Raw genomic sequence first — 13618 nt, 5'->3', positions numbered from 1 at the left:
ACCCAGCCCCTGGAAGAAATCCAAGATGATTTCATGACTCTTCTCATAATTTGATGATTATTTGAGATTTGTGATTTTGGATAAGGCCAGGTTGGATGAGGCTTTGGGCAACCTGGTGTAGTGGAGGGTTTCCCTGCCCATGGCAGGGGGGTTGGAACTAGATGATCTTTGAGGTCCCTTCCAACCCAAACCATTCTATGATTCTATATGGAATGCATCAGGAGCAAAATGAAGAGGGTCATTGGCAAGGAGATCTTTCCTGGAGAGCAGCCAGGCAAAGGCGGAGCTCTTGGAGATGATGGCTGCCATTTGTGAACCTCATTATATTTATCCCCATGTGAAACCTGGTGCACCCAGGGCATTTTCTTTCCACCTCTTATGCCTATAACTGCACTGCCTAAATGGGGATTTCCATCCCCTTTCCAGTTAGTCCTCCTTTTTGGAAGCAGGAAGACAAGTCATAAATGCGAAATTTTCAATTTTCTGAAACTATACACTAAAAAAACCCACCCAAACGATGTGTCTCTTTGCCTCTTTGTGACCATGGAGTAACATCCTCAAGCACTCCATGCTCAATCCAGAAGGAGGGACATTGAATATCTAATATTGAGTCGATCGACATAGTTGACTCCTACTTTGAGTTGACCAACCCAGTTGACTCCTACGTTGAGTTGACTGACTCCACGGCAATCAAATGCACAGAAATGAGGGAAGAGGGTTCAAACTCTTGCCTTATTTGAACTGAGGAGCAAACCCTGATTTTGCACATCCCATATGGACATCCCTGAACCCAGGAGGCAGTCTGAGACACGTTGCCCTCAAGCGCTCTTGAAGCTGCTCTGCTTTCTGTAACTGTGTAGTTATTTCAGGGGAAAACAGACTCTTTTTATTGGTATCTTGAGGTCCCAAGGAGACGAGGAGAAAAGAGGGGCACCAGGAATGGACAAATATGTAAAGGCGTTCTTGGCTAGATGCTGTCCCCAAGGATAGACCTGGTGGCAGATGTAACCAAAAAGTAACTCTTGGCCCCAAAATGCCTCCTCTCCTATTATTTCACTGCAGCTGTGTGGTTGCTTCAGAAGAAAAGCCAATAATCTTGTTTAAATCCTCAAAAAAAAACCCTGTCTTGAGTCCTCTCTGTTGCTCCAAGCTCTGTATCGAGCCAGCTCACAAAGCCACCTGGCCAAATTTCCCCAGAGCCTCCAAAAATGCATTCCTCTCTGCAATGACTCATTTTTGTAAAAGATGACATCTCCCAAAGGGTTCACCCTATTGCAATGCCCATTGTTGCACTGGGTTACCCCCTGGCTTCTCATCTGGAGAAGAGCCACAGCATCATCCCATGAAGAAATGCAAAAATTTATGTAAAGTCTTCTGATATTGCCAGGGGATCTACCAAAAAATAGTGTCAGCATCAGTTTTGCCCTGAAACGATGACATGCAGGAAGAAACACTCTCACACAGGGAAAGGAACGGGGACACTGACGAGCTCAGTAAAAACTGATGCACATTTGGGGTCTTCAGATCAGTCTGCACAGTTTTTTGGGGAAGATTCGTAATATTCTCATCTTCTCCATGAGGTCCACAGTTGTTTGGGGGAAGATGTGCAATATTCTGGTCTTCTCCATGAAGCTCCAGGCTTTACAGGAACCACCAGGCACCAAGTGCACAAACGGCCTGTGCCCACGTGGAAAGTGAGTGTTGTCTGCATGGGATGAGCGTCAGCCACTCATTATTTTCCATGAATAAATTAAAAAAAACCCCAATGCATAATTGCTTTTCTCACACTTTGCATTAGTATGGATGCCCCGTGAGTCGAATATTAAGAGAGCACACTCCAAATTTTGCGCATTGGGAAGGCAGACAAGGGTCTTTGCATGACACAGACCTCTTGCAGCCACAAGGACGTTGCATTTATGGGATTAAAAGCGATGCTTTTCATCTTTTTTTCCCCAGCAGCAAAATAGCAGGAGGCAAAATTATCTGCTCCCGAGTGAAATCGCGGCTTAAAATCCTCGGTGTCCGACGTCCAAACTCAGCTCGCAGCTGCAGGCACGTCCCCGAGGGGTAACACCACGGGGAAATCTCCCTACCAGAAATAGCTGCAGCTGGAGAAAAGCAGAATTCAGCACCGTCACGGTCTAGACATCTCGGTGGGAAGCTAAAAAAAAAAAATCAGAGATTGCTATTTTGGGAAAAAAAAAACCCTGCTTGGCATCTATTGTTCATGCCAGGAGCGAACCTACCTCTAGCGCGCGGTGATTTATTGAGGGGTGCCGGCTTTTTGGCCAAATAAATTCCCAGAAGGTGGCAGTCCGGAGCCCGATTTAATTGCCAAATGCCATCTAACCTGCTAAAATGGGCCTCGGTTTGTTTGGAGAAGAGGACATACAGCCAAATGTTTAAAAAAAAAAAAAAAAAAAGGGATAAAAATGAGAGACAGCTGTTGCCGATAGCGGAATATTTATCTTGGGGGAAACAAATGCACTCGGGCGCTGTAAATATCCGGGGAAGCGCCTGGCGCCCACGGGAAAAGCCGGATGGGTGTTTCACGCCGGAGCCCCCGGCCATGAATCTTGGGATAACGGTGCAAAGCTGTCAGCCCGGCGGATTTATCGGCAGCCAAACGCAGGGAAGGGTCGAAAGCTGCTGTTTTATGCATTAATCCTTTCTTCTTTTTTATATTTTTGGATTTTATGCGTTAATCCTCTCGTATTTTTCTTTTCCCCACCTCTTAAATCAATTTAGCCGCGTGAGCTCTTGTCCGTAGGCATCCAGATTTCGGAAGGCGCAGAGCGTCGCCAAAGCCCTGCCAACCCCTTGCAGATCAGCTCAAGGCAATGACGAAATTTTGGGCGAAGAGTGAATTTTGAGGGGCTTGGGGTCGAGCAGGGCAGGAATCGCGGCCGGCTCCCGGGGCGTTTGCACGGAGGAGAGAAATGGTGAGCAATAAAACCCATCAAGGCTCTTTCATTTCCGGAAGCGGCAGCACTTTAGGTTTTGGCAGCGACCTGAGATCAAAGTACCCTAAATTTCCTTATGAAATAAAATTATTTCAGCTATCGCTGCGATATTGCCATTAAGTTGGAAATGTATTTCCCAAAGAGCCTGCGTCCCCCTCAAAGAGGCGCGGATTTATAGGCTGCTTTTTTTTGCCAGCAATATATTACCTCCTCTCTCAAATAAAAATAATTAAAGACTAAGTTGAGAAGTTGTGGGTTTTTTTGTCAGCGTGGTCACTGATGCCTTAAAACATTTTAAAAAATCCAAGTATTGCAGACAGTCGTCTACCACCCCTCAGGTGAATATGACCTCCTCGTTTAATAAAACAGCCGTAAAACCATATTAGAAGTAGAGCTGAATAAAAAAAAAAAAAAAAATGACACTGTTGGACTCCACGTTAGCATTTTCAGCGGGTAATGTTAATATTAGCTTTGCCAGGTGCAACTCTTGCTTCCAAATCAATGGGAAAATGGGGATTGTTTTTTCTAGCTCACTCCACAGCTTCTCCCCTGCAGCAAAACAGGCAATTGATAACGGAGGATTCAACGTGAGAAATCAAAAAATCAGCTTTTCAGGCATTTCCTCTTCTCTACCCAAAGTTTCAAAATTATTAGAGATACCTGAGGATGTTTTTCCGGCCACGGGAAGGTATTTTTCTGTATGAAGGGAAGATTGCTTTCTCTAAAGGGTATTTTTTTCCTTTTCCAAGAGGGGATGCTTTGGGATTTGCAATGACGCCGTGTTAGTCACGCTCCCTCCGCAGCAGGCTGCAAGTTTTTTATGCCACTGTCTTCACGGAGGGCTTGTGCATGCTGGAGTTTATGATATATGCATTCATTATATGCATATATCTAGGTTAAAATGAAGAAATATAGCTGAGGGGGAAGGGAGAGGCACCTCCAGAGGACGATCCATCTCGCTCCGAACCGCCAGCGAGGACAAGTTCACCCTCGGCGGGTGACGCCAACTCTTCCTTGGCCATAAAGCAAATCGAGAGCGACCCTCTCACTCTTGAATGTCTCATTTCTATCCATCAACCTTCATCCTCTTCGCTTGTTTTGACCAAAATGCCCCCAAAGATGAACACCAGGTTTGCACAAGCTGTTAAAGGAAACCCCTTGTAGCATCCTGAGCTCCTTAAAAAGAAACCAAATGCTTTTAAATGGTCAAAGATGGGGAATAATCCCATTTTTCAACACTTCATCCATTCTTGGTCATTCCTCACATTCAAAGTTGCTTCCAAGAGGGCTTGAGTGATGCCTCATCTGAGGGTATCAGGAGCGTTTGTGGAAGAAATACCACTGGGCCACCAAATATTTTTAATTTTTTTAGGAGTATTTGGTAGCTAAATATCCTCTAACCAAATCCGGGAGAGTTTTTGCACTGAGAGCATCCTTTGCTCTCCGTCAAGATGCTGGTTCCCTAAATGCTGACCTTCATACCCTTCCCAGCATCCAGTTACTTCCCAATAAAAAAGGACAAATCAAGTCTGTGCTTCTTCTAAAACCAGGGGCTAAAGCAGATGGAGATTTGATATTTCTGCAGGATAAACTCTGGACCAGAGCAAACCCCTTCTCTATTTTTTTCTCCTAAAAAAGCTCTTGGCCGATGCATAAGCACTGGGGTAAAAGGGAGAAGGAAACACCACATCAGATGATGCCAAAAAGCTCTTGCCAAGCACGGTTTGGTTCATCATCGGATGGGACATCTCCCCTGGGTGCGGGGGAAGCCAGCATTTACTTAATTAACATTTGCATTTATTGATTGAATATTGGCAAATCTTCCTCCCAACGCCAGCTCCAGAGAAAGGGGGGAGCTGCCACAGCGAATTTCCGAGGAGAACAACAATTACTGCTAAATATTTCTCTCCTTCCCGAAGATACCCATCCCTAAAAGGCTCCAGGGATATCTCTGCAACATAAACACGAGAATAAAACCTGCGAGAGCCAGTCGGAGCTTTAGGTTAATGTACCTTGAACGGCAGCATTAAACAACTTTGTTCTTTTTTTTTAAGTGGAGGGCTGAGATACCTACATACATTTTAAAACTGTTATTTTTATAGAAGGAGACCATTAAAGCACCTTCCAAAACAAACCGGCGAAGGAAAACATCAAAGAAGCTTCTTCAAAGTAACCTGAAAATCCTTGTGTTTTGGGCAACGGAGCCCCCGGCCCAACGAAAGTTCCCAAAAGAGCAAATTGTGAATTTTTTCGGAGGGCAAATGAAAAAGCTTTGATGTGAAATGTAGCTAAGGATCCCCAAAAATGCACAAACTTCCCCTTGCCGGCCACGAATTATCCAGGAAAAGTTTCCAATTGCCTTCAGAGTGCTTACAAAAAACAGGGAGCGGATTAATCTTCCAACAGTTCTCCGCTGCGAGCAATTAACTGTGAATAATTTATGATCCAAACCTTGCCCGACACTTTCAGACTTTGCCTTGTGCTCTTCGTTTTCCATCGCAACTTGCTGATCCCACGCGAGAGGAATCACTGCACATCCACATTTCCATCCCGCAAACACCAAATCTCAATCCCATGCCAGTCCCACCACAGGAAGGTCCCATCCTTGAGGCCCCAGCCAGGTTCAGAAGAGCTTCTTGGAGCACGAAGAAGATGATGACGATTAAACGCGATGAGTTTTGGAGAGACGGGCTGGAAGAAGAGGCTTAAATATGGATCCAAGATGAACGAGGTGCTGGGAAAATGGGAGATTTGTGGGTTTTGCACATCTTCTGTGCCACCAGCAAACGTGACATCAGGCTGTTGCTTCAAGGATGGGCAGCTGAGAAGGAACACGCTCAAAAAGTCTTACTCAGTAAAAACTGAACCATCGGCCACATCTTCCCATCCCAAACTGACAACTGCAGTTCCTTCACCAATTTCTCAGCCAGCACCAAGAATTCCCAAGTGCAAAACCCATCCATAACCTCGACATAGATGCGTGCCAACAATTGCAGGAAAGATCCCACCGCAAACTATGCAACGACTTTCTGCAACTGTCACTGCAGCCCACGAACACCCCAGGAGCACCACGGCAGTTTTTGATAACACCTTCTTGGGGCGTTGACTTCGCGAATTGAAGCTCCATGCAGATCTCCCGACGCCTGCACGAGTAATCACGCCGGGTAAAAGCACAAATAGAAACCTGCTTTCTGGCGGCCTTGCAGAAACCAGACTGAAACCAGTAGACCTAACCCAGCTGCAGAAACACGGGCGAGACGTGCATGGGGGTGTGCGAAGACTTCTCCACCCACGGCAAGCCCCGAAAACAGAGTAATGCCGCAGCGCACCTAATAAAACCCTCTCCTCCCTTAAATCTGCCTCGTTTCTCGCCAGATCCTGCTAACGGGCTGGCAAATTTTCCCTTTGGGAGAAGGAAAGAAATCCCTCTGGAGCCGGCTGTTTGCCTCTTTCCCATATGGCCGATAAATCAGAGCTCCCGACTCGATGAGGTTCTGCTTCGCATCGCTCTCGCAGCTCTGTGGCTCCTCCCGGTCTTCCCTCCCTTCTGAATTCCCTTTTTAAAAAGTAAAATTCCCAATGAGAAATGACTCTACGAACCAGAAGACAAACCCAACATTTTCCTCAAGGCACGCCAGGCTTCCCGGTATCAGCAGAGTTGTCCCCATCCGAGCCCCGAGTGAAGACACCAAAGATCGCGACGTGAGCCGTTGGATTAATCGCCCCAATTTCAACATCTTTCATTTGACCATTTGAAAGCAATTTTTTTGTCATATTTCCAGCCTCAATGACATCACACTTGAGATGTGATGCAGTGATTTATACAAGCTCCAGCCAGCTAGGGAGTTACAATGAGTTTTGAACTCCTTTAACGATAATTACCCTGTCTTCTCCATGGTAGACCCTAAGATATGTTCAGCCTGGTCTGAACTCAACCCCACAAGGAAACTGGGGACAAAAAGGGTTTGGGAAGTGTTTATGGTGTGAGACAGATGTGCCAAATGGTTTTTGCAAGTTTTTTTGCACAGTGACAAGAGGTATGACCTGGGCTCGGAGGTGCATCTCTGTGGACGTACAGGCTTCAGGAGGTGGGAGGCTGAAATGGTTCTGTGCCTGGAAAATAGGGGGACTCAGGTACAAGGTGGAAAACGCCAAGGGGAACCAAGTGATTTCTCAGAAGACATCTTCAGGATAAGTAATTTCTATCATTACTCGCTTAGAGCAATGCCAGCCTTCTGTTCCAGAAGGTAATTTGGTGAACGTCCATCACGTCTTCCCGTGCCTTTAGTGGGACACATTAGCATAGTCTGCTGAATGGCTTGGGTTTGGTCTTCTCGCTGGAGATGCTTCCCAGGCCAGGTTGCCCTGTGTCCTCCACAGATAAGTGCTTGTGACCTCCATGGGCTCAGTTTCCTTCAAGGGGGACAACACAACATGCCCAAAGTACGTTGCAGGGCAACGAGCCACTCCATGCTAGTGTCGGGCAACTCACAAAGAGTCATAGATTCATGGAATGGTTTGGGTTGGAAGGGACCTTCAAGATCATCCAGTTCCAACCCCCCTGCCATGGACAGGGACACCTTCCACTACACCAGGTTGCTCAAAGCCTCATCCAACCTGGCCTTGAACACCTCCAGGGATGGGGCAGTCACATCTGGGCAACTTCTTCCAGTGTTTCACCACCCCTAGAGGGAAGAATTTCTTCCTTAGATCTCATCGAAATCTCCCCTCTTTCAGTTTAAAGCCATTGCCCCGTGTCCTGTCACTACATGCCCATGTTCAAAGCCCCTCTCCAGCTTTCCTGTAGCCCCTTTAGGTACTGGAAGGTGCTGGAAGGTCTCCGTGGAGCCTTCTCTTCTCCAGGCTGAACAGCCCCAACTCTCTCAGCCTGTCTCCAGAGCAGAGGTGCTCCAGCCCTCACATCATCTTTGTGGCCTCCTCTGGCCCCGCTCCAGCAGCTCCATGTCCTTCTGATGTTGGGGACTCCAGAGCTGGACGCAGCACTGCGGGGGAGTCTCAGGAGAGCAGAGCAGAGGGGCAGAATCCCCTCCCTCGCCCTGCTGCCCACGCTGCTCTGGATGCAGCCCAGGACACGGTTGGCTTTCTGGGCTGCCAGCGCACAGTGCCGGCTCATGTTGAGCTTCTCATCACCCAACACCCCCAAGTTCTTTTCCTCCATGCTGCTCTCAATCCATTCTCCGCCCAGCCTGTACTTGTGCTTGGGATTGCCCCGACCCACGTGCACGATCTTGCACTTGGCCTGGTTGAACTTCACCTCTCAAATATCAAAACATCATCAAGTATCTCAAACATCAAAATACTGATTGGAAACAGGGCATCATGGCAGGGAGGATCTCCCCCAAAAAAGGTCCTCATGGTGACCTTAAGTTCCCACAAACCCACCAGAGAAGTGATTTCAAGGTGAGCCCAACCTGCACCTTCATCAGAAACAGGGCAAAACCAAACTAATGAGAAATTCAGCCGCTTCATCACATCCTTAATCCCGGCGTTTTTTTGGTCGAGGGAAGGTCACCAGCAAGAATCAGGGCTGAAAGGGCAGCCTGGGGGAAGTAATCCTGTTGTTATTGGCTGCTGTTTATTAAAAAAGACTTTCAGAGGAGGCAAGACTCAAAGAAAAGCTGCTCTGCTGAGCTGTGGACCAAATGAAGCTTTTGGGTTTTCCCCTGAGACATCTCCACCCTAAACATCCTGGGTTCAGAAAGGAATCAGGCACTTCTTCAGGATATTTGCACAAACCGAAGGCAGCACTTCCATTTTCAGCGACCAAAGATTTCTCTTTGCTCCTTTAGGAGGAAAGTTGCAGCCAACGGGGTTTTATTTTCTCTGTCACCTGCCGGTGCCTACAGTTTTGGCACAGATCAAGCACATTTGTCACTCTTGTCACGCCCTAATTTTAGCCATCAGGGTTGACTAAAGGACTGCGAGACCCTTGGTTTCATGTACATTTTATTTCCAGCTCCACGTTCCAGCTATTTTTAGCTGGTGACCATTTCTCCGCATCCTCATGCTACGCCAAAATTCTGCAGCGATAGCAGCCCATATTTCAGGGTATTTTTATAAAAATATTATCTGTGTTTTCCTCCAAGCTGGCCATGGCTTGTAGGGCTCATAACAACATGTTTTCAATACTTGAGCTCTAAAGCAAGATTCCCTGCACAGTCTGATTTCTAAAAACCAAAGGAAAACACAGTAAAAAACCTGTAATTTCCCCCTAAATGCTCGCTGCGATCAGGGAAGGGGTGATATAATTTGGGTGTAGGGGGAAAAAGCAGAAATTCCCCCAAATAAAGCCCCACCAAGGTCATGACTCACCACGTCCTGCTCGACTAATAACTGGAATTGCCCACTGAATATATCTAATTGCCTGATTGATATCAAGCAATATCAAACTTACCGTTTTGGGGGTGCTCCGGGAGCCGCTGCCCTGCGAGCGTCCTCCCGCCGCCCCGAAAACAGGATTTTCTGGGTAGGGATCACGACCTGGGAAAGCAAAGGATGAACTATTTGAATATTGAAAGAGAACAACGAAACGAGAACGAGAAATATTAAGCAGAGGATGAAGCTTTCTGAGCTGGGAAAGGTCTTTCGGTGGCGTTTGGCAAAGCCACGATGGGCAAGTCTGCTCTTAATGCACTTTTTTTTTCAGGAGAGTGGGGAAAATTGGAGGAATCAAGGCAAACTTAGGTGGGAATATCCCCTTCGGGGTCAAAGCAGGGCTGATGGCTGAGCTAGATCAGACCCCCAGGGTTTTGTCCAGGAAGGTCTTAACATAGAACCATGGAATGGTTTGGGTTGGAAGGGACCACAAAGACCATCCAGTTCCAACCCCCCTGCCACGGGCAGGGACACCCTCCACTGCACCAGGTTGCCCAAAGCTTCATCCAACCTGGCCTTGAACACTGCCAGGGATGGGGCAGCCACAGCTTCTCTAGGCAATATCTCCAAGAAAGGACAAAAAATAAATCAGATTTTTAAAGGTCGAACCGAGATGTGTCCAGAAAATGAAGGCGTCCTCGTTGTTGGTCTATCCGCGAAGGATGAAGGGCGACGTGGTCCCGTCCCCTCCTTTGTGGCTCCTGGGGAGTGGCAAATCCCCGGCACGGGATCTCACTGAGGGTTACTGATACAATCCGGGTCTGAAAAGGAGAGAAAAGGGAACAAGCACTGAAGCAGTGGCATGGCTGTTGGCCGTGCCCCCATTGCTCGCCGGCTGTCGCCATCCCCCTGGTTAATTATAATCTTCGTTTGAGCGTAAACGTGCGCTTACACTCGGGCTCAGACGGCACCAACGAGGGAAGAGCCACTAACTGAAAAACAGGGGAGGTCCCAGCCGTTGTTTAATAAGGAAAAGTCCACACATCTGCTGCATCTACCAAGGATCCGGCCTTTACGGAGGCCAAGGTTGGGATTTTAGACCCATCTAAGGAGATCCATTGGAAAACTGGAGACGGGCTGAGCAAGGTTCAGCACAGCCATGGAGGTGTTTTGTGTTTGACTGCAAAAAAAGGAATAAAAGAGATAAAATTCCCCAGATCTCCCAATATACATCACCTCTAGCAAGCCCCTCAGATCTCCAATAGACACCTGATAAATGTCACTCGATGTCCATCACCTGCAGATATTAGCTCTATGTTAGGTGATAAACATCACCCAAGATCTCCGATGTATGTCTGATATATCTACCTTGGTATATATCACCTGGTAGAGAGCTCCTCAGATCTCCAGGATGTGTCTGATATATGTCCCTCGATACACATAATCTCTCTCGAGCTCCTCAGATCTTCAATATACATCTGACCTACCTGCCTTGATATAAATCCCCTCTAGACAGCTCCTCACCAATATACATCTGACATACACACCTCTGATATATGTGACCTGACTGGAGCTCCCCAAATTTCCCTTATACACCTGACATCATGATATACATCACCTCTAGAGAGCTCCTCAGATCTTCAATATACATTCAATATATCTACCTGGATATATACAACCTGGTAAGGAGCTCCTCAAGTTGCTGATATATGTCAGGTACATATATATAATATACCTTGATCTGCAGAGCTGCTCGGCTTCCAATGTATATCTGATACATGCACCTGGGAACACATCACCCCTAAGAGCTCCTCAGATCTCAAATATACATCTGAGATATCCACCGGGATGTGCACCACCTCCAGAGAGCTCCTCAGATCTCCAAGGCACACCTGAGGGACGCATCTCTGCTCTACATCACCCGCAGAAAGCTATGCCTCGAGTGGTGAGGCCATACGGGAGACCCAGGAGAACCATATCCCCTGGGTTTAGTTCCATCCCAACCCCCTTGCAATAACAACGCTCCCGTTTCTGTGCCCTCAGAGACTGCATCCATCATCGCAGCCAAGCGTACGGGTCCAAAAGCCAGAGGTATACGGGGAAGTTGGCATACGAAGTGCCATTTCTGGACACCTGGACGCCACCAAGGCCATCGGCCAAGGAGAGATATGGAAGCAAGTGGGTGATTTCAGGGAAGAAACATGGAAAACTTGGTGAAAGGAGTGAAAGGTCAAGATGCCTTTTGACTTCTCAGGCAAGCGCAGGTCCAGCCAAGAGGCTGAGAGACCTAATCTGGGTTACGCTAAATGCTCAGAAAGAGCTTGAGTCCAGAACTCTTCCACCACCACAGCAGCTGAAATATCAAGGATATTGATGATCAAGAATGAAGAAGAACGTACAGGCTCATGCCTTGGAGGAGCACACATGGGCTGACGCCAAACACACACTGAGGACCCGGGACTTGGTTTGCATTAGATTTGTCCTGACAACGTGATGAAAAAGGTCACGATTTGCAGCAATCCTTTGTCCCTGTAAAGACTTTTTTCCATCCTGTGGGAGAGACTTTTGTCATCCAGGCTCGCCATGTGAACAAAACACGAGGACTGTTGGAAAAGGAGCAGATAAATGAGGCTCTGTCAGTGCTAAAAGAGCTCTGGTAGACTGATTTTCATCCTCTGAGGTGATCAGGGCTAAGGTCTTGGATGCGTGTAGGACAAAAATACAGGTTTGTGCAGCTTCTGCACAAAAGATGCCATTTTTGTCCCCGTCACAAAGAGCACCAAGAGCCAGGCCCACCAGGGACATCTCCCTGAACACCCTTGCAGAGGAGATAAGTGTTTTTCAGCCAGCACACACTTTTAGCAACTTCAAAAGGCATCCTTTGAAGTCTAGTGGAGGCCTTTGAAGTCCTCCCATTGCAAAGAGGAACGGAGGAGATGCCTCCTTCAAGATGTTCCACCGCGGGCGACGCAAGTTAGCAAGATACATGGTGTCCCAGGCACTCAAGGTTGCATGGAGGAGCTGCTGGAGGGTCATAAAATGAGATACTATTAATGACAAGCCATCAATCCCCCCAAATGCCCTAATCAATCCCCAAAACTGCCCTAAATCCTGATCTACTTGACCTTAATAACATCCAACGGCAGAGACGGGAACTCAGCACCCTGGGACCTCAGCCTTTGCCCCGGCTGCAAAAAGCCAAGGGCATCGCTGTTAATAAAGATTTAATTAAGTGTAAGGGAATGCTAATAAAGCTGACATTTAGCAAAAGAAAATCCAGGATTTTTGCAAGAAGTCTAGGGTTTTAAAGCAAGAAGGCTTTTTCCCAGCACGTCATCTTGTTTCCGACGTGAGCAGACCGTGACGCTGCCAACCTCATCCCATCAATGCTGTTAATTGTGACTACGGTATTTTAATAAGTTGAACGCCAGCTCCTCCGACTTCCGTGGAAAATGAATGGTGAAATCCCAAAAAACATTGCTGGGTTTTGGCAAATTATTTTTCCACCCCACACTACGCCCAGGAGCAAGCAGTACTGGACTCAAACTCTACACCCACAGGGACAACCAAAGAGACCCTGTACGCGTGAAAAATAGTATAAATGCAGAAATCAAAGCTCAAAATTCAGATTAACTCTTTAAGGAGCTGCAAGGTGCAATCACAACTCTCCAGCTGCGTTGGCAATACCTACTGCCATCTGCAAGGAGGATCGCTGCAAAAAGCCCTTTCATTTGGAAGTGTGGGCAGCAGGGCGAGGGAGGGGGTTCTGCCCCTCTGCTCGGCTCTCCTGAGACCCCCCCGCAGTGCTGCCTTCAGCTCTGGGGTCCCCAACATCAGAAGGACATGGAGCTGTTGGAGCGGGGCCAGAGGAGGCCACAGAGATGATGTGAGGGCTGGAGCACCTCTGCTATGGAGACAGGTTGGGAGAGTTGGGGCTGTTGAGCCTGGAGAAGAGAAGGCTCTGGGGAGACCTTCCAGCACGTTCCAGTACCTAAAGGGGCTACAGGAAATCTGGAGAAGGGCTTTGGACACGGGTGTGGAGTGACAGGACACGGGGCAATGGCTTTGAACTGAAATAGAGGAGATTTCCATGGGATCTAAGGAAGAAATGCTTCCCTCTGAGGGTGCTGAGGCACTGGCACAGGTTGCCCAGAGAAGCTGTGGCTGCCCCATCCCTGGCAGTGTTCAAGGATGAGGCTTTAGGCAACCTGATCTAGTGGAAGGTGTCCCGGCCCATGGCAGGGAGGTTGGAACTGGATGATCTTGAAGGCCCCTTCCAACCCAAACCATTCCATGGTTCTATGATTTGTCGGGGTTTT

Source organism: Tauraco erythrolophus, chromosome 26 (assembly GCF_009769465.1).
Source record: "Tauraco erythrolophus isolate bTauEry1 chromosome 26, bTauEry1.pri, whole genome shotgun sequence".
NCBI classification, from domain to species: domain Eukaryota; kingdom Metazoa; phylum Chordata; class Aves; order Musophagiformes; family Musophagidae; genus Tauraco; species Tauraco erythrolophus.
The sequence above is the reverse complement of the archived record's forward strand: the minus strand, read 5'-3'. Positions refer to the sequence as shown.